This window comes from Pseudophryne corroboree, chromosome 3 (assembly GCF_028390025.1).
Source record: "Pseudophryne corroboree isolate aPseCor3 chromosome 3, aPseCor3.hap2, whole genome shotgun sequence".
In the NCBI taxonomy this organism is placed as follows: Eukaryota; Metazoa; Chordata; class Amphibia; order Anura; family Myobatrachidae; genus Pseudophryne; species Pseudophryne corroboree.
In genome coordinates, this window is record NC_086446.1 from 547,211,915 (window position 1) to 547,228,512 (window position 16,598).

General features: G+C 33.5%; 16 non-coding genes across 16 annotated transcripts; all 16 read left to right on the forward strand.

The window, feature by feature from the left end:
• Positions 1-1,267: 1,267 nt before the first annotated feature.
• TRNAL-AAG (transfer RNA leucine (anticodon AAG)) lies at positions 1,268-1,349 on the forward strand. Its single transcript has one exon. It is a non-coding gene; the product is annotated as a tRNA-Leu (tRNA).
• Positions 1,350-1,611: 262 nt separating this feature from the next.
• Positions 1,612-1,693, forward strand: TRNAL-UAG (transfer RNA leucine (anticodon UAG)). Its single transcript has one exon. It is a non-coding gene; the product is annotated as a tRNA-Leu (tRNA).
• Positions 1,694-3,397: 1,704 nt separating this feature from the next.
• On the forward strand, positions 3,398-3,479 carry TRNAL-AAG (transfer RNA leucine (anticodon AAG)). The gene has a single exon. It is a non-coding gene; the product is annotated as a tRNA-Leu (tRNA).
• Positions 3,480-3,741: 262 nt separating this feature from the next.
• On the forward strand, positions 3,742-3,823 carry TRNAL-UAG (transfer RNA leucine (anticodon UAG)). The gene has a single exon. It is a non-coding gene; the product is annotated as a tRNA-Leu (tRNA).
• A 1,698-nt stretch (positions 3,824-5,521) lies between these two features.
• On the forward strand, positions 5,522-5,603 carry TRNAL-AAG (transfer RNA leucine (anticodon AAG)). Its single transcript has one exon. It is a non-coding gene; the product is annotated as a tRNA-Leu (tRNA).
• A 262-nt stretch (positions 5,604-5,865) lies between these two features.
• On the forward strand, positions 5,866-5,947 carry TRNAL-UAG (transfer RNA leucine (anticodon UAG)). Its single transcript has one exon. It is a non-coding gene; the product is annotated as a tRNA-Leu (tRNA).
• Positions 5,948-7,647: 1,700 nt separating this feature from the next.
• Positions 7,648-7,729, forward strand: TRNAL-AAG (transfer RNA leucine (anticodon AAG)). The gene has a single exon. It is a non-coding gene; the product is annotated as a tRNA-Leu (tRNA).
• A 262-nt stretch (positions 7,730-7,991) lies between these two features.
• Positions 7,992-8,073, forward strand: TRNAL-UAG (transfer RNA leucine (anticodon UAG)). The gene has a single exon. It is a non-coding gene; the product is annotated as a tRNA-Leu (tRNA).
• A 1,698-nt stretch (positions 8,074-9,771) lies between these two features.
• TRNAL-AAG (transfer RNA leucine (anticodon AAG)) lies at positions 9,772-9,853 on the forward strand. Its single transcript has one exon. It is a non-coding gene; the product is annotated as a tRNA-Leu (tRNA).
• Positions 9,854-10,115: 262 nt separating this feature from the next.
• On the forward strand, positions 10,116-10,197 carry TRNAL-UAG (transfer RNA leucine (anticodon UAG)). Its single transcript has one exon. It is a non-coding gene; the product is annotated as a tRNA-Leu (tRNA).
• Positions 10,198-11,895: 1,698 nt separating this feature from the next.
• On the forward strand, positions 11,896-11,977 carry TRNAL-AAG (transfer RNA leucine (anticodon AAG)). Its single transcript has one exon. It is a non-coding gene; the product is annotated as a tRNA-Leu (tRNA).
• Positions 11,978-12,239: 262 nt separating this feature from the next.
• Positions 12,240-12,321, forward strand: TRNAL-UAG (transfer RNA leucine (anticodon UAG)). Its single transcript has one exon. It is a non-coding gene; the product is annotated as a tRNA-Leu (tRNA).
• A 1,698-nt stretch (positions 12,322-14,019) lies between these two features.
• Positions 14,020-14,101, forward strand: TRNAL-AAG (transfer RNA leucine (anticodon AAG)). The gene has a single exon. It is a non-coding gene; the product is annotated as a tRNA-Leu (tRNA).
• A 262-nt stretch (positions 14,102-14,363) lies between these two features.
• On the forward strand, positions 14,364-14,445 carry TRNAL-UAG (transfer RNA leucine (anticodon UAG)). The gene has a single exon. It is a non-coding gene; the product is annotated as a tRNA-Leu (tRNA).
• Positions 14,446-16,145: 1,700 nt separating this feature from the next.
• Positions 16,146-16,227, forward strand: TRNAL-AAG (transfer RNA leucine (anticodon AAG)). The gene has a single exon. It is a non-coding gene; the product is annotated as a tRNA-Leu (tRNA).
• A 262-nt stretch (positions 16,228-16,489) lies between these two features.
• TRNAL-UAG (transfer RNA leucine (anticodon UAG)) lies at positions 16,490-16,571 on the forward strand. The gene has a single exon. It is a non-coding gene; the product is annotated as a tRNA-Leu (tRNA).
• The last annotated feature ends 27 nt before the right edge of the window (positions 16,572-16,598 follow it).

The following is a 16,598-nucleotide window of genomic DNA, read 5'->3' on the forward strand; positions in this document are numbered from 1 at the left end:
ATGGCCCAGATCTGTGAGCTAAGAGTGTTCATTTGGTACCATGGCCGAGCGGTCTAAGGCCACTAAGCTGCTAAAATAAAATATTGGTAGGTTAAAAAGTTCATCATCTGCCCTAGATTTTAAAACAGTTTATCATAATTTCAAGAGTCTTCTCAAAATGTAAAAATAATATGTAAAATTATAAACTATGAGCTATGGAGTCAAGGTAGAAATGTGGCTGAGCGGTCTAAGATGCTGCATTAAGGCTCCAGTCTGTTTGGAGGCATGGGTTCAAATTCCACTGCTGTCATAATTATTTTCAAGATAAAACGACTGTCATTGATGTCAAAGTGTTTTTCTCCACTAAACAGCAAGTCAATAATAAAAAATCCTTTCTAATTAATATTGTCTGCTAATTTTGCACCTTTTTTAAATTTTTGTATTGTAAACACTTTTAACATGACACTTCTTTTCAAGTATTGATTTATAACTACACAATTTTTTCTTGTAATCTTAACTATATGATCCAGAACTCTGAGCTTTGAGTCAAAAGTATCCATGGGGTAGCAAGGGCGAGCGGTCTAAGGCACTGGATTTAGGGTCCAGTCTCTCTGGAGGCGTGGGTCTGAGTCCCCCTGCTTCCATAATGATTTTACTATGAAAATGTCAGTCAGTGATGGCAATGTGTTTTTCTCCACTAATAATAAAATCAATAATAATAAAGTCCTTTCTCCTCAACATCTGATCAATATGATCCAGATGCATTAGCTAAAAATCAGCAGTGTCTAAGGTGCTGGATTAAAGTTCCAGATTCTTTGGAGGAATTGGTTCAAAACCTACTGCCGCCATAATTATTTTCCCTGAGAAAAAATAAGTAATTGATGTCAAAGTGTTTTTTCTCTACTAAACAGCAAATGAATAATAAAAATATCCTTTCTCATTGATATTTTATGTCAATTTATGTACTTTTTTTAACCTTCCAAAACGTTTTGTACATAATTTAAACACTTTTTGCATTACACTTCTTTTTAAATATTGATTTAAAAAAATGTTTTTACTGTAACCTGAGCTATATGACCCAGATCTGTGAGCTAAGAGTGTCCATGTGGTACCATGGCCGAGCGTACTAATACCACTAAGTTGCTAAAGTAAAATATTGGAAGGTTGAAAAGTTCATCATCTGTCCTAGATTTTAAAACAGTTTATCACAATTTCAAGAGTCTTCTCAAACTTTAAAAATAATATGTAAAATAATAAACTATGACCTTTGGAGCCAAAATAGATATGTGGTAGCATGGCCGAGCGGTCTAAGGCGCTGGATTAAGGCTCCAGTCTCTTTGGAGGCGTGGGTTCAAATCCCACTGCTGCCATAATTATTTTCAAGAGAAAATGACATTTATTGATGTCAAACTGTTTTACTCTACTAAACAGCAAATCAATAATAAAAAATCCTTACTCATTAATATTGTCTACTAATTTTGTACCTTTTTTATGCTTCCTTAACTTTTTGTATTTTAAATACTTGTAACATGACACTTCTTTTCAAGTATTGATTTAAAACAACACATTTTTTCCCTGTAATCTCAACTGTATGATCCAGAACTATGAGCATTCGGTCAAACATGTCCATGTGGTAGCATGGCCGAGCGGTCTAAGGCACTGGATTTAGGCTCCAGTCTCTCTGGAGGCGTGGGTTCAAATCCCACTGCTGCCATAATGTTTTTACTATGAAAACATCAGTCAGTGATGACAAAATGTTTTTCTCCACTAATAAGAAAAACAACAATAATAATAAAGACTTTTCTCCTCAATAGCTGATTGATATGATCCAGATGCATGAGCTAAAAATAAGCAGTGTCTAAGGTGCTGGATTAAGGTTCCAGTTTCTTTGGAGGCTTAGGATCAAAACCTACTGCCGCCATAATTATTTTTCCTAAGAAAAAATAAGTCATTGATGTCAAAGTGTTTTTCTTTACTAAACAGCAAATGAATAATAAAAAAATCCTTTCTCATTAATATTTTATGTCAATTGATGTACTTTTTTAACCTTCCAAAACATTTTGTACATAACTTAAACACTTTTGGTATGACACTTCTTTTTAAGAATTTATTTAAAACAAAAAAAAATGTTTGTACTGTAATCTGTGCTATATGGCCCTGATCTGTGAGCTAAGAGTGTTCATTTGGTACCATGGCCGAGCGGTCTAAGGCCACTAAGCTGCTAAAATAAAATATTGGTAGGTTAAAAAGTTCATCATCTGCCCTAGATTTTAAAACAGTTTATCATAATTTCAAAAGTCTTCTCAAAATGTAAAAATAATATGTAAAATTATAAACTATGAGCTATGGAGCCAAGGTAGAAATGTGGCTGAGCGGTCTAAGATGCTGCATTAAGGCTCCAGTCTGTTTGGAGGCATGGGTTCAAATTCCACTGCTGTCATAATTATTTTCAAGATAAAACGACTGTCATTGATGTCAAAGTGTTTTTCTCCACTAAACAGCAAGTCAATAATAAAAAATCCTTTCTAATTAATATTGTCTGCTAATTTTGTACCTTTTTTAAATTTTTGTATTTCAAACACTTTTAACATGACACTTCTTTTCAAGTATTGATTTATAACTACACAATTTTTTCTTGTAATCTTAACTATATGATCCATAACTCTGAGCTTTGAGTCAAAAGTATCCATGGGGTAGCAAGGGCGAGTGGTCTAAGGCACTGGATTTAGGTTCCAGTCTCTCTGGAGGCGTGGGTCTGAATCCCACTGCTTCCATAATGATTTTACTATGAAAATGTCAGTCAGTGATGGCAATGTGTTTTTCTCCACTAATAAGAAAATCAATAATAATAAAGTCCTTTCTCCTCAACATCTGATCAATATGATCCAGATGCATTAGCTAAAAATCAGCAGTGTCTAAGGTGCTGGATTAAAGTTCCAGATTCTTTGGAGGAATTGGTTCAAAACCTACTGCCGCCATAATTATTTTCCCTGAGAAAAAATAAGTAATTGATGTTAAAGTGTTTTTTCTCTACTAAACAGCAAATGAATAATAAAAATATCCTTTCTCATTGATATTTTATGTCAATTTATGTACTTTTTTTAACCTTCCAAAACGTTTTGTACATAATTTAAACACTTTTTGCATTACACTTCTTTTTAAATATTGATTTAAAAAAATGTTTTTACTGTAACCTGAGCTATATGACCCAGATCTGTGAGCTAAGAGTGTCCATGTGGTACCATGGCCGAGCGGACTAAGGCCACTAAGTTGCTAAAGTAAAATATTGGAAGGTTGAAAAGTTCATCATCTGTCCTAGATTTTAAAACAGTTTATCACAATTTCAAGAGTCTTCTCAAACTTTAAAAATAATATGTAAAATAATAAACTATGACCTTTGGAGCCAAAATAGATATGTGGTAGCATGGCCGAGCGGTCTAAGGCGCTGGATTAAGGCTCCAGTCTCTTTGGAGGCGTGGGTTCAAATCCCACTGCTGCCATAATTATTTTCAAGAGAAAATGACATTTATTGATGTCAAACTGTTTTACTCTACTAAACAGCAAATCAATAATAAAAAATCCTTACTCATTAATATTGTCTACTAATTTTGTACCTTTTTTATGCTTCCTTAACTTTTTGTATTTTAAATACTTGTAACATGACACTTCTTTTCAAGTATTGATTTAAAACAACACATTTTTTCCCTGTAATCTCAACTGTATGATCCAGAACTGTGAGCATTCGGTCAAACAGGTCCATGTGGTAGCATGGCCGAGCGGTCTAAAGCGCTGGATTTAGGCTCCAGTCTCTCTGGAGGCGTGAGTTCAAATCCCACTGCTGCCATAATGATTTTACTATGAAAACATCAGTCAGTGATGACAAAATGTTTTTCTCCACTAATAAGAAAAACAATAATAATAAAGACTTTTCTCCTCAATAGCTGATTGATATGATCCAGATGCATGAGCTAAAAATCAGCAGTGTCTAAGGTGCTGGATTAAGGTTCCAGTTTCTTTGGAGGCTTTGGATCAAAACCTACTGCCGCCATAATTATTTTTCCTAAGAAAAAATAAGTCATTGATGTCAAAGTGTTTTTCTTTACTAAACAGCAAATGAATAATAAAAAAATCCTTTCTCATTAATATTTTATGTCAATTGATGTACTTTTTTAACCTTCCAAAACATTTTGTACATAACTTAAACACTTTTGGTATGACACTTCTTTTTAAGAATTTATTTAAAACAAAAAAAAATGTTTGTACTGTAATCTGTGCTATATGGCCCAGATCTGTGAGCTAAGAGTGTTCATTTGGTACCATGGCCGAGCGGTCTAAGGCCACTAAGCTGCTAAAATAAAATATTGGTAGGTTAAAAAGTTCATCATCTGCCCTAGATTTTAAAACAGTTTATCATAATTTTAAGTCTTCTCAAAATGTAAAAATAATATGTAAAATTATAAACTATGAGCTATGGAGTCAAGGTAGAAATGTGGCTGAGCGGTCTAAGATGCTGCATTAAGGCTCCAGTCTGTTTGGAGGCATGGGTTCAAATTCCACTGCTGTCATAATTATTTTCAAGATAAAACGACTGTCATTGATGTCAAAGTGTTTTTCTCCACTAAACAGCAAGTCAATAATAAAAAATCCTTTCTAATTAATATTGTCTGCTAATTTTGTACCTTTTTTAAATTTTTGTATTTTAAACACTTTTAACATGACACTTCTTTTCAAGTATTGATTTATAACTACACAATTTTTTCTTGTAATCTTAACTATATGATCCATAACTCTGAGCTTTGAGTCAAAAGTATCCATGGGGTAGCAAGGGCGAGTGGTCTAAGGCACTGGATTTAGGTTCCAGTCTCTCTGGAGGCGTGGGTCTGAATCCCACTGCTTCCATAATGATTTTACTATGAAAATGTCAGTCAGTGATGGCAATGTGTTTTTCTCCACTAATAAGAAAATCAATAATAATAAAGTCCTTTCTCCTCAACATCTGATCAATATGATCCAGATGCATTAGCTAAAAATCAGCAGTGTCTAAGGTGCTGGATTAAAGTTCAAGATTCTTTGGAGGAATTGGTTCAAAACCTACTGCCGCCATAATTATTTTCCCTGAGAAAAAATAAGTAATTGATGTCAAAGTGTTTTTTCTCTACTAAACAGCAAATGAATAATAAAAATATCCTTTCTCATTGATATTTTATGTCAATTTATGTACTTTTTTAACCTTCCAAAACGTTTTGTACATAATTTAAACACTTTTTGCATTACACTTCTTTTTAAATATTGATTTAAAAAAATGTTTTTACTGTAACCTGAGCTATATGACCCAGATCTGTGAGCTAAGAGTGTCCATGTGGTACCATGACCGAGCGGTCTAAGGCCACTAAGTTGCTAAAGTAAAATATTGGAAGATTGAAAAGTTCATCATCTGTCCTAGATTTTAAAACAGTTTATCACAATTTCAAGAGTCTTCTCAAACTTTAAAAATAATATGTAAAATAATAAACTATGACCTTTGGAGCTAAAATAGATATGTGGTAGCATGGCCGAGCGGTCTAAGGCGCTGGATTAAGGCTCCAGTCTCTTTGGAGGCGTGGGTTCAAATCCCACTGCTGCCATAATTATTTTCAAGAGAAAATGACATTTATTGATGTCAAACTGTTTTACTCTACTAAACAGCAAATCAATAATAAAAAATCCTTACTCATTAATATTGTCTACTAATTTTGTACCTTTTTTATGCTTCCTTAACTTTTTGTATTTTAAATACTTGTAACATGACACTTCTTTTCAAGTATTGATTTAAAACAACACATTTTTTCCCTGTAATCTCAACTGTATGATCCAGAACTGTGAGCATTCGGTCAAACAGGTCCATGTGGTAGCATGGCCGAGCGGTCTAAGGCACTGGATTTAGGCTCCAGTCTCTCTGGCGGCGTGGGTTCAAATCCCACTGCTGCCATAATGATTTTACTATGAAAACATCAGTCAGTGATGACAAAATGTTTTTCTCCACTAATAAGAAAAACAATAATAATAAAGACTTTTCTCCTCAATAGCTGATTGATATGATCCAGATGCATGAGCTAAAAATCAGCAGTGTCTAAGGTGCTGGATTAAGGTTCCAGTTTCTTTGGAGGCTTTGGATCAAAACCTACTGCCGCCATAATTATTTTTCCTAAGAAAAAATAAGTCATTGATGTCAAAGTGTTTTTCTTTACTAAACAGCAAATGAATAATAAAAAAATCCTTTCTCATTAATATTTTATGTCAATTGATGTACTTTTTTAATCTTCCAAAACATTTTGTACATAACTTAAACACTTTTAGTATGACACTTCTTTTTAAGAATTTATTTAAAACAAAAAAAAATGTTTGTACTGTAATCTGTGCTATATGGCCCAGATCTGTGAGCTAAGAGTGTTCATTTGGTACCATGGCCGAGCAGTCTAAGGCCACTAAGCTGCTAAAATAAAATATTGGTAGGTTAAAAAGTTCATCATCTGCCCTAGATTTTAAAACAGTTTAACATAATTTCAAGAGTCTTCTCAAAATGTAAAAATAATATGTAAAATTATCAACTATGAGCTATGGAGTCAAGGTAGAAATGTGGATGAGCGGTCTAAGATGCAGCATTAAGGCTCCAGTCTGTTTGGAGGCATGGGTTCAAATTCCACTGCTGTCATAATTATTTTCAAGATAAAACGACTGTCATTGATGTCAAAGTGTTTTTCTCCACTAAACAGCAAGTCAATAATAAAAAATCCTTTCTAATTAATATTGTCTGCTAATTTTGCACCTTTTTTAAATTTTTGTATTTTAAACACTTTTAACATGACACTTCTTTTCAAGTATTGATTTATAACTACACAATTTTTTCTTGTAATCTTAACTATATGATCCAGAACTCTGAGCTTTGAGTCAAAAGTATCCATGGGGTAGCAAGGGCGAGCGGTATAAGGCACTGGATTTAGGGTCCAGTCTCTCTGGAGGCGTGGGTCTGAGTCCCACTGCTTCCATAATGATTTTACTATGAAAATGTCAGTCAGTGATGGCAAAGTGTTTTTCTCCACTAATAAGAAAATCAATAATAATAAAGTCCTTTCTCCTCAACATCTGATCAATATGATCCAGATGCATTAGCTAAAAATCAGCAGTGTCTAAGGTGCTGGATTAAAGTTCCAGATTCTTTGGAGGAATTGGTTCAAAACCTACTGCCGCCATAATTATTTTCCCTGAGAAAAAATAAGTAATTGATGTCAAAGTGTTTTTTCTCTACTAAACAGCAAATGAATAATAAAAATATCCTTTCTCATTGATATTTTATGTCAATTTATGTACTTTTTTAACCTTCCAAAAGTTTTGTACATAATTTAAACACTTTTTGCATTACACTTCTTTTTAAATATTGATTTAAAAAAATGTTTTTTACTGTAACCTGAGCTATATGACCCAGATCTGTGAGCTAAGAGTGTCCATGTGGTACCATGGCTGAGCGGTCTAAGGCCACTAAGTTGCTAAAGTAAAATATTGGAAGGTTGAAAAGTTCATCATCTGTCCTAGATTTTAAAACAGTTTATCACAATTTCAAGAGTCTTCTCAAACTTTAAAAATAATATGTAAAATAATAAACTATGACCTTTGGAGCTAAAATAGATATGTGGTAGCATGGCCGAGCGGTCTAAGGCACTGGATTAAGGCTCCAGTCTCTTTGGAGGCGTGGGTTCAAATCCCACTGCTGCCATAATTATTTTCAAGAGAAAATGACATTTATTGATGTCAAACTGTTTTACTCTACTAAACAGCAAATCAATAATAAAAAATCCTTACTCATTAATATTGTCTACTAATTTTGTACCTTTTTTATGCTTCCTTAACTTTTTGTATTTTAAATACTTGTAACATGACACTTCTTTTCAAGTATTGATTTAAAACAACACATTTTTTCCCTGTAATCTCAACTGTATGATCCAGAACTGTGAGCATTCAGTCAAACAGGTCCATGTGGTAGCATGGCCGAGCGGTCTAAGGCGCTGGATTTAGGCTCCAGTCTCTCTGGAGGCGTGGGTTCAAATCCCACTGCTGCCATAATGATTTTACTATGAAAACATCAGTCAGTGATGACAAAATGTTTTTCTCCACTAATAAAAAAAACAATAATAATAAAGACTTTTCTCCTCAATAGCTGATTGATATGATCCAGATGCATGAGCTAAAAATCAGCAGTGTCTAAGGTACTGGATTAAGGTTCCAGTTTCTTTGGAGGCTTTGGATCAAAACCTACTGCCGCCATAATTATTTTTCCTAAGAAAAAATAAGTCATTGATGTCAAAGTGTTTTTCTTTACTAAACAGCAAATGAATAATAAAAAAATCCTTTCTCATTAATATTTTATGTCAATTGATGTACTTTTTTAACCTTCCAAAACATTTTGTACATAACTTAAACACTTTTGGTATGACACTTATTTTTAAGTATTTATTTAAAACAAAAAAAAATGTTTGTACTGTAATCTGTGCTATATGGCCCAGATCTGTGAGTTAAGAGTGTTCATTTGGTACCATGGCCGAGCGGTCTAAGGCCACTAAGCTGCTAAAATAAAATATTGGTAGGTTAAAAAGTTCATCATCTGCCCTAGATTTTAAAACAGTTTATCATAATTTCAAGTCTTCTCAAAATGTAAAAATAATATGTAAAATTATAAACTAAGAGCTATGGAGTCAAGGTAGAAATTTGGCTGAGCGGTCTAAGATGCTGCATTAAGGCTCCAGTCTGTTTGGAGGCATGGGTTCAAATTCCACTGCTGTCATAAATATTTTCAAGATAAAACGACTGTCATTGATGTCAAAGTGTTTTTCTCCACTAAACAGCAAGTCAATAATAAAAAATCCTTTCTAATTAATATTGTCTGCTAATTTTGTACCTTTTTTAAATTTTTGTATTTTAAACACTTTTAACATGACACTTCTTTTCAAGTATTGATTTATAACTACACAATTTTTTCTTGTAATCTTAACTATATGATCCAGAACTCTGAGCTTTGAGTCAAAAGTATCCATGGGGTAGCAAGGGCGAGTGGTCTAAGGCACTGGATTTAGGTTCCAGTCTCTCTGGAGGCGTGGGTCTGAATCCCACTGCTTCCTTAATGATTTTACTATAAAAATGTCAGTCAGTGATGGCAATGTGTTTTTCTCCACTAATAAGAAAATCAATAATAATAAAGTCCTTTCTCCTCAACATCTGATCAATATGATCCATATGCATTAGCTAAAAATCAGCAGTGTCTAAGGTGCTGGATTAAAGTTCCAGATTCTTTGGAGGAATTGGTTCAAAACCTACTGCCGCCATAATTATTTTCCCTGAGAAAAAATAAGTAATTGATGTCAAAGTGTTTTTTCTCTACTAAACAGCAAATGAATAATAAAAATATCCTTTCTCATTGATATTTTATGTCAATTTATGTACTTTTTTAACCTTCCAAAACGTTTTGTACATAATTTAAACACTTTTTGCATTACACTTCTTTTTAAATATTAATTTAAAAAAATGTTTTTACTGTAACCTGAGCTATATGACCCAGATCTGTGAGCTAAGAGTGTCCATGTGGTACCATGGCCGAGCGGTCTAAGGCCACTAAGTTGCTAAAGTAAAATATTGGAAGGTTGAAAAGTTCATCATCTGTCCTAGATTTTAAAACAGTTTATCACAATTTCAAGAGTCTTCTCAAACTTTAAAAATAATATGTTAAATAATAAACTATGACCTTTGGAGCCAAAATAGATATGTGGTAGCATGGCCGAGCGGTCTAAGGCGCTGGATTAAGGCTCCAGTCTCTTTGGAGGCGTGGGTTCAAATCCCACTGCTGCCATAATTATTTTCAAGAGAAAATGACATTTATTGATGTCAAACTGTTTTACTCTACTAAACAGCAAATCAATAATAAAAAATCCTTACTCATTAATATTGTCTACTAATTTTGTACCTTTTTTATGCTTCCTTAACTTTTTGTATTTTAAATACTTGTAACATGACACTTCTTTTCAAGTATTGATTTAAAACAACACATTTTTTCACTGTAATCTCAACTGTATGATCCAGAACTGTGAGCATTCGGTCAAACAGGTCCATGTGGTAGCATGGCCGAGCGGTCTAAGGCGCTGGATTTAGGCTCCAGTCTCTCTGGAGGCGTGGGTTCAAATCCCACTGCTGCCATAATGATTTTACTATGAAAACATCAGTCAGTGATGACAAAATGTTTTTCTCCACTAATAAAAAAAACAATAATAATAAAGACTTTTCTCCTCAATAGCTGATTGATATGATCCAGATGCATGAGCTAAAAATCAGCAGTGTCTAAGGTACTGGATTAAGGTTCCAGTTTCTTTGGAGGCTTTGGATCAAAACCTACTGCCGCCATAATTATTTTTCCTAAGAAAAAATAAGTCATTGATGTCAAAGTGTTTTTCTTTACTAAACAGCAAATGAATAATAAAAAAATCCTTTCTCATTAATATTTTATGTCAATTGATGTACTTTTTTAACCTTCCAAAACATTTTGTACATAACTTAAACACTTTTGGTATGACACTTATTTTTAAGTATTTATTTAAAACAAAAAAAAATGTTTGTACTGTAATCTGTGCTATATGGCCCAGATCTGTGAGTTAAGAGTGTTCATTTGGTACCATGGCCGAGCGGTCTAAGGCCACTAAGCTGCTAAAATAAAATATTGGTAGGTTAAAAAGTTCATCATCTGCCCTAGATTTTAAAACAGTTTATCATAATTTCAAGTCTTCTCAAAATGTAAAAATAATATGTAAAATTATAAACTATGAGCTATGGAGTCAAGGTAGAAATGTGGCTGAGCGGTCTAAGATGCTGCATTAAGGCTCCAGTCTGTTTGGAGGCATGGGTTCAAATTCCACTGCTGTCATAAATATTTTCAAGATAAAACGACTGTCATTGATGTCAAAGTGTTTTTCTCCACTAAACAGCAAGTCAATAATAAAAAATCCTTTCTAATTAATATTGTCTGCTAATTTTGTACCTTTTTTAAATTTTTGTATTTTAAACACTTTTAACATGACACTTCTTTTCAAGTATTGATTTATAACTACACAATTTTTTCTTGTAATCTTAACTATATGATCCAGAACTCTGAGCTTTGAGTCAAAAGTATCCATGGGGTAGCAAGGGCGAGTGGTCTAAGGCACTGGATTTAGGTTCCAGTCTCTCTGGAGGCGTGGGTCTGAATCCCACTGCTTCCTTAATGATTTTACTATAAAAATGTCAGTCAGTGATGGCAATGTGTTTTTCTCCACTAATAAGAAAATCAATAATAATAAAGTCCTTTCTCCTCAACATCTGATCAATATGATCCATATGCATTAGCTAAAAATCAGCAGTGTCTAAGGTGCTGGATTAAAGTTCCAGATTCTTTGGAGGAATTGGTTCAAAACCTACTGCCGCCATAATTATTTTCCCTGAGAAAAAATAAGTAATTGATGTCAAAGTGTTTTTTCTCTACTAAACAGCAAATGAATAATAAAAATATCCTTTCTCGTTGATATTTTATGTCAATTTATGTACTTTTTTAACCTTCCAAAACGTTTTGTACATAATTTAAACACTTTTTGCATTACACTTCTTTTTAAATATTGATTTAAAAAAATGTTTTTACTGTAACCTGAGCTATATGACCCAGATCTGTGAGCTAAGAGTGTCCATGTGGTACCATGGCCGAGCGGTCTAAGGCCACTAAGTTGCTAAAGTAAAATATTGGAAGGTTGAAAAGTTCATCATCTGTCCTAGATTTTAAAACAGTTTATCACAATTTCAAGAGTCTTCTCAAACTTTAAAAATAATATGTTAAATAATAAACTATGACCTTTGGAGCCAAAATAGATATGTGGTAGCATGGCCGAGCGGTCTAAGGCGCTGGATTAAGGCTCCAGTCTCTTTGGAGGCGTGGGTTCAAATCCCACTGCTGCCATAATTATTTTCAAGAGAAAATGACATTTATTGATGTCAAACTGTTTTACTCTACTAAACAGCAAATCAATAATAAAAAATCCTTACTCATTAATATTGTCTACTAATTTTGTACCTTTTTTATGCTTCCTTAACTTTTTGTATTTTAAATACTTGTAACATGACACTTCTTTTCAAGTATTGATTTAAAACAACACATTTTTTCACTGTAATCTCAACTGTATGATCCAGAACTGTGAGCATTCGGTCAAACAGGTCCATGTGGTAGCATGGCCGAGCGGTCTAAGGCGCTGGATTTAGGCTCCAGTCTCTCTGGAGGCGTGGGTTCAAATCCCACTGCTGCCATAATGATTTTACTATGAAAACATCAGTCAGTGATGACAAAATGTTTTTCTCCACTAATAAGAAAAACAATAATAATAAAGACTTTTCTCCTCAATAGCTGATTGATATGATCCAGATGCATGAGCTAAAATCAGCAGTGTCTAAGGTGCTGGATTAAGGTTCCAGTTTCTTTGGAGGCTTTGGATCAAAACCTACTGCCGCCATAATTATTTTTCCTAAGAAAAAATAAGTCATTGATGTCAAAGTGTTTTTCTTTACTAAACAGCAAATGAATAATAAAAAAATCCTTTCTCATTAATATTTTATGTCAATTGATGTACTTTTTTAACCTTCCAAAACATTTTGTACATAACTTAAACACTTTTGGTATGACACTTCTTTTTAAGAATTTATTTAAAACAAAAAAAAATGTTTGTACTGTAATCTGTGCTATATGGCCCAGATCTGTGAGCTAAGAGTGTTCATTTGGTACCATGGCCGAGCGGTCTAAGGCCACTAAGCTGCTAAAATAAAATATTGGTAGGTTAAAAAGTTCATCATCTGCCCTAGATTTTAAAACAGTTTATCATAATTTCAAGTCTTCTCAAAATGTAAAAATAATATGTAAAATTATAAACTATGAGCTATGGAGTCAAGGTAGAAATGTGGCTGAGCGGTCTAAGATGCTGCATTAAGGCTCCAGTCTGTTTGGAGGCATGGGTTCAAATTCCACTGCTGTCATAATTCTTTTCAAGATAAAACGACTGTCATTGATGTCAAAGTGTTTTTCTCCACTAAACAGCAAGTCAATAATAAAAAATCCTTTCTAATTAATATTGTCTGCTAATTTTGTACCTTTTTTAAATTTTTGTATTTTAAACACTTTTAACATGACACTTCTTTTCAAGTATTGATTTATAACTACACAATTTTTTCTTGTAATCTTAACTATATGATCCAGAACTCTGAGCTTTGAGTCAAAAGTATCCATGGGGTAGCAAGGGCGAGTGGTCTAAGGCACTGGATTTAGGTTCCAGTCTCTCTGGAGGCGTGGGTCTGAATCCCACTGCTTCCATAATGATTTTACTATGAAAATGTCAGTCAGTGATGGCAATGTGTTTTTCTCCACTAATAAGAAAATCAATAATAATAAAGTCCTTTCTCCTCAACATCTGATCAATATGATCCAGATGCATTAGCTAAAAATCAGCAGTGTCTAAGGTGCTGGATTAAAGTTCCAGATTCTTTGGAGGAATTGGTTCAAAACCTACTGCCGCCATAATTATTTTCCCTGAGAAAAAATAAGTAATTGATGTCAAAGTGTTTTTTCTCTACTAAACAGCAAATGAATAATAAAAATATCCTTTCTCATTGATATTTTATGTCAATTTATGTACTTTTTTTAACCTTCCAAAACGTTTTGTACATAATTTAAACACTTTTTGCATTACACTTCTTTTTAAATATTGATTTAAAAAAATGTTTTTACTGTAACCTGAGCTATATGACCCAGATCTGTGAGCTAAGAGTGTCCATGTGGTACCATGGCCGAGCGGTCTAAGGCCACTAAGTTGCTAAAGTAAAATATTGGAAGGTTGAAAAGTTCATCATCTGTCCTAGATTTTAAAACAGTTTATCACAATTTCAAGAGTCTTCTCAAACTTTAAAAATAATATGTTAAATAATAAACTATGACCTTTGGAGCCAAAATAGATATGTGGTAGCATGGCCGAGCGGTCTAAGGCGCTGGATTAAGGCTCCAGTCTCTTTGGAGGCGTGGGTTCAAATCCCACTGCTGCCATAATTATTTTCAAGAGAAAATGACATTTATTGATGTCAAACTGTTTTACTCTACTAAACAGCAAATCAATAATAAAAAATCCTTACTCATTAATATTGTCTACTAATTTTGTACCTTTTTTATGCTTCCTTAACATTTTGTATTTTAAATACTTGTAACATGACACTTCTTTTCAAGTATTGATTTAAAACAACACATTTTTTCACTGTAATCTCAACTGTATGATCCAGAACTGTGAGCATTCGGTCAAACAGGTCCATGTGGTAGCATGGCCGAGCGGTCTAAGGTGCTGGATTTAGGCTCCAGTCTCTCTGGAGGTGTGGGTTCAAATCCCACTGCTGCCATAATGATTTTACTATGAAAACATCAGTCAGTGATGACAAAATGTTTTTCTCCACTAATAAGAAAAACAATAATAATAAAGACTTTTCTCCTCAATAGCTGATTGATATGATCCAGATGCATGAGCTAAAAATCAGCAGTGTCTAAGGTGCTGGATTAAGGTTCCAGTTTCTTTGGAGGCTTTGGATCAAAACCTACTGCCGCCATAATTATTTTTCCTAAGAAAAAATAAGTCATTGATGTCAAAGTGTTTTTCTTTACTAAACAGCAAATGAATAATAAAAAAATCCTTTCTCATTAATATTTTATGTCAATTGATGTACTTTTTTAACCTTCCAAAACATTTTGTACATAACTTAAACACTTTTGGTATGACACTTCTTTTTAAGAATTTATTTAAAACAAAAAAAAATGTTTGTACTGTAATCTGTGCTATATGGCCCAGATCTGTGAGCTAAGAGTGTTCATTTGGTACCATGGTCGAGCGGTCTAAGGCCACTAAGCTGCTAAAATAAAATATTGGTAGGTTAAAAAGTTCATCATCTGCCCTAGATTTTAAAACAGTTTATCATAATTTCAAGAGTCTTCTCAAAATGTAAAAATAATATGTAAAATTATAAACTATGAGCTATGGAGTCAAGGTAGAAATGTGGCTGAGCGGTCTAAGATGCTGCATTAAGGCTACAGTCTGTTTGGAGGCATGGGTTCAAATTCCACTGCTGTCATAATTATTTTCAAGATAAAACGACTGTCATTGATGTCAAAGTGTTTTTCTCCACTAAACAGCAAGTCAATAATAAAAAATCCTTTCTAATTAATATTGTCTGCTAATTTTGCACCTTTTTAAAATTTTTGTATTTTAAACACTTTTAACATGACACTTCTTTTCAAGTATTGATTTATAACTACACAATTTTTTCTTGTAATCTTAGCTATATGATCCAGAACTCTGAGCTTTGAGTCAAAAGTATCAATGGGGTAGCAAGGGCGAGCGGTCTAAGGCACTGGATTTAGGGTCCAGTCTCTCTGGAGGCGTGGGTCTGAGTCCCACTGCTTCCATAATGATTTTACTATGAAAATGTCAGTCAGTGATGGCAATGTGTTTTTCTCCACTAATAAGAAAATCAATAATAATAAAGTCCTTTCTCCTCAACATCTGATCAATATGATCCAGATGCATTAGCTAAAAATCAGCAGTGTCTAAGGTGCTGGATTAAAGTTCCAGATTCTTTGGAGGAATTGGTTCAAAACCTACTGCCGCCATAATTATTTTCCCTGAGAAAAAATAAGTAATTGATGTCAAAGTGTTTTTTCTCTACTAAACAGCAAATGAATAATAAAAATATCCTTTCTCATTGATATTTTATGTCAATTTATGTACTTTTTTAACCTTCCAAAACGTTTTGTACATAATTTAAACACTTTTTGCATTACACTTCTTTTTAAATATTGATTTAAAAAAATGTTTTTACTGTAACCTGAGCTATATGACCCAGATCTGTGAGCTAAGAGTGTCCATGTGGTACCATGGCCGAGCGGTCTAAGGCCACTAAGTTGCTAAAGTAAAATATTGGAAGGTTGAAAAGTTCATCATCTGTCCTAGATTTTAAAACAGTTTATCACAATTTCAAGAGTCTTCTCAAACTTTAAAAATAATATGTTAAATAATAAACTATGACCTTTGGAGCCAAAAAAGATATGTGGTAGCATGGCCGAGCGGTCTAAGGCGCTGGATTAAGGCTCCAGTCTCTTTGGAGGCGTGGGTTCAAATCCCACTGCTGCCATAATCATTTTCAAGAGAAAATGACATTTATTGATGTCAAACTGTTTTACTCTACTAAACAGCAAATCAATAATAAAAAATCCTTACTCATTAATATTGTCTACTAATTTTGTACCTTTTTTATGCTTCCTTAACTTTTTGTATTTTAAATACTTTTAACATGACACTTCTTTTCAAGTATTGATTTAAAACAACACATTTTTTCACTGTAATCTCAACTGTATGATCCAGAACTGTGAGCATTCGGTCAAACAGGTCCATGTGGTAGCATGGCCGAGCGGTCTAAGGCGCTGGATTTAGGCTCCAGTCTCTCTGGAGGCGTGGGTTCAAATCCCACTGCTGCCATAATGATTTTACTATGAAAACATCAGT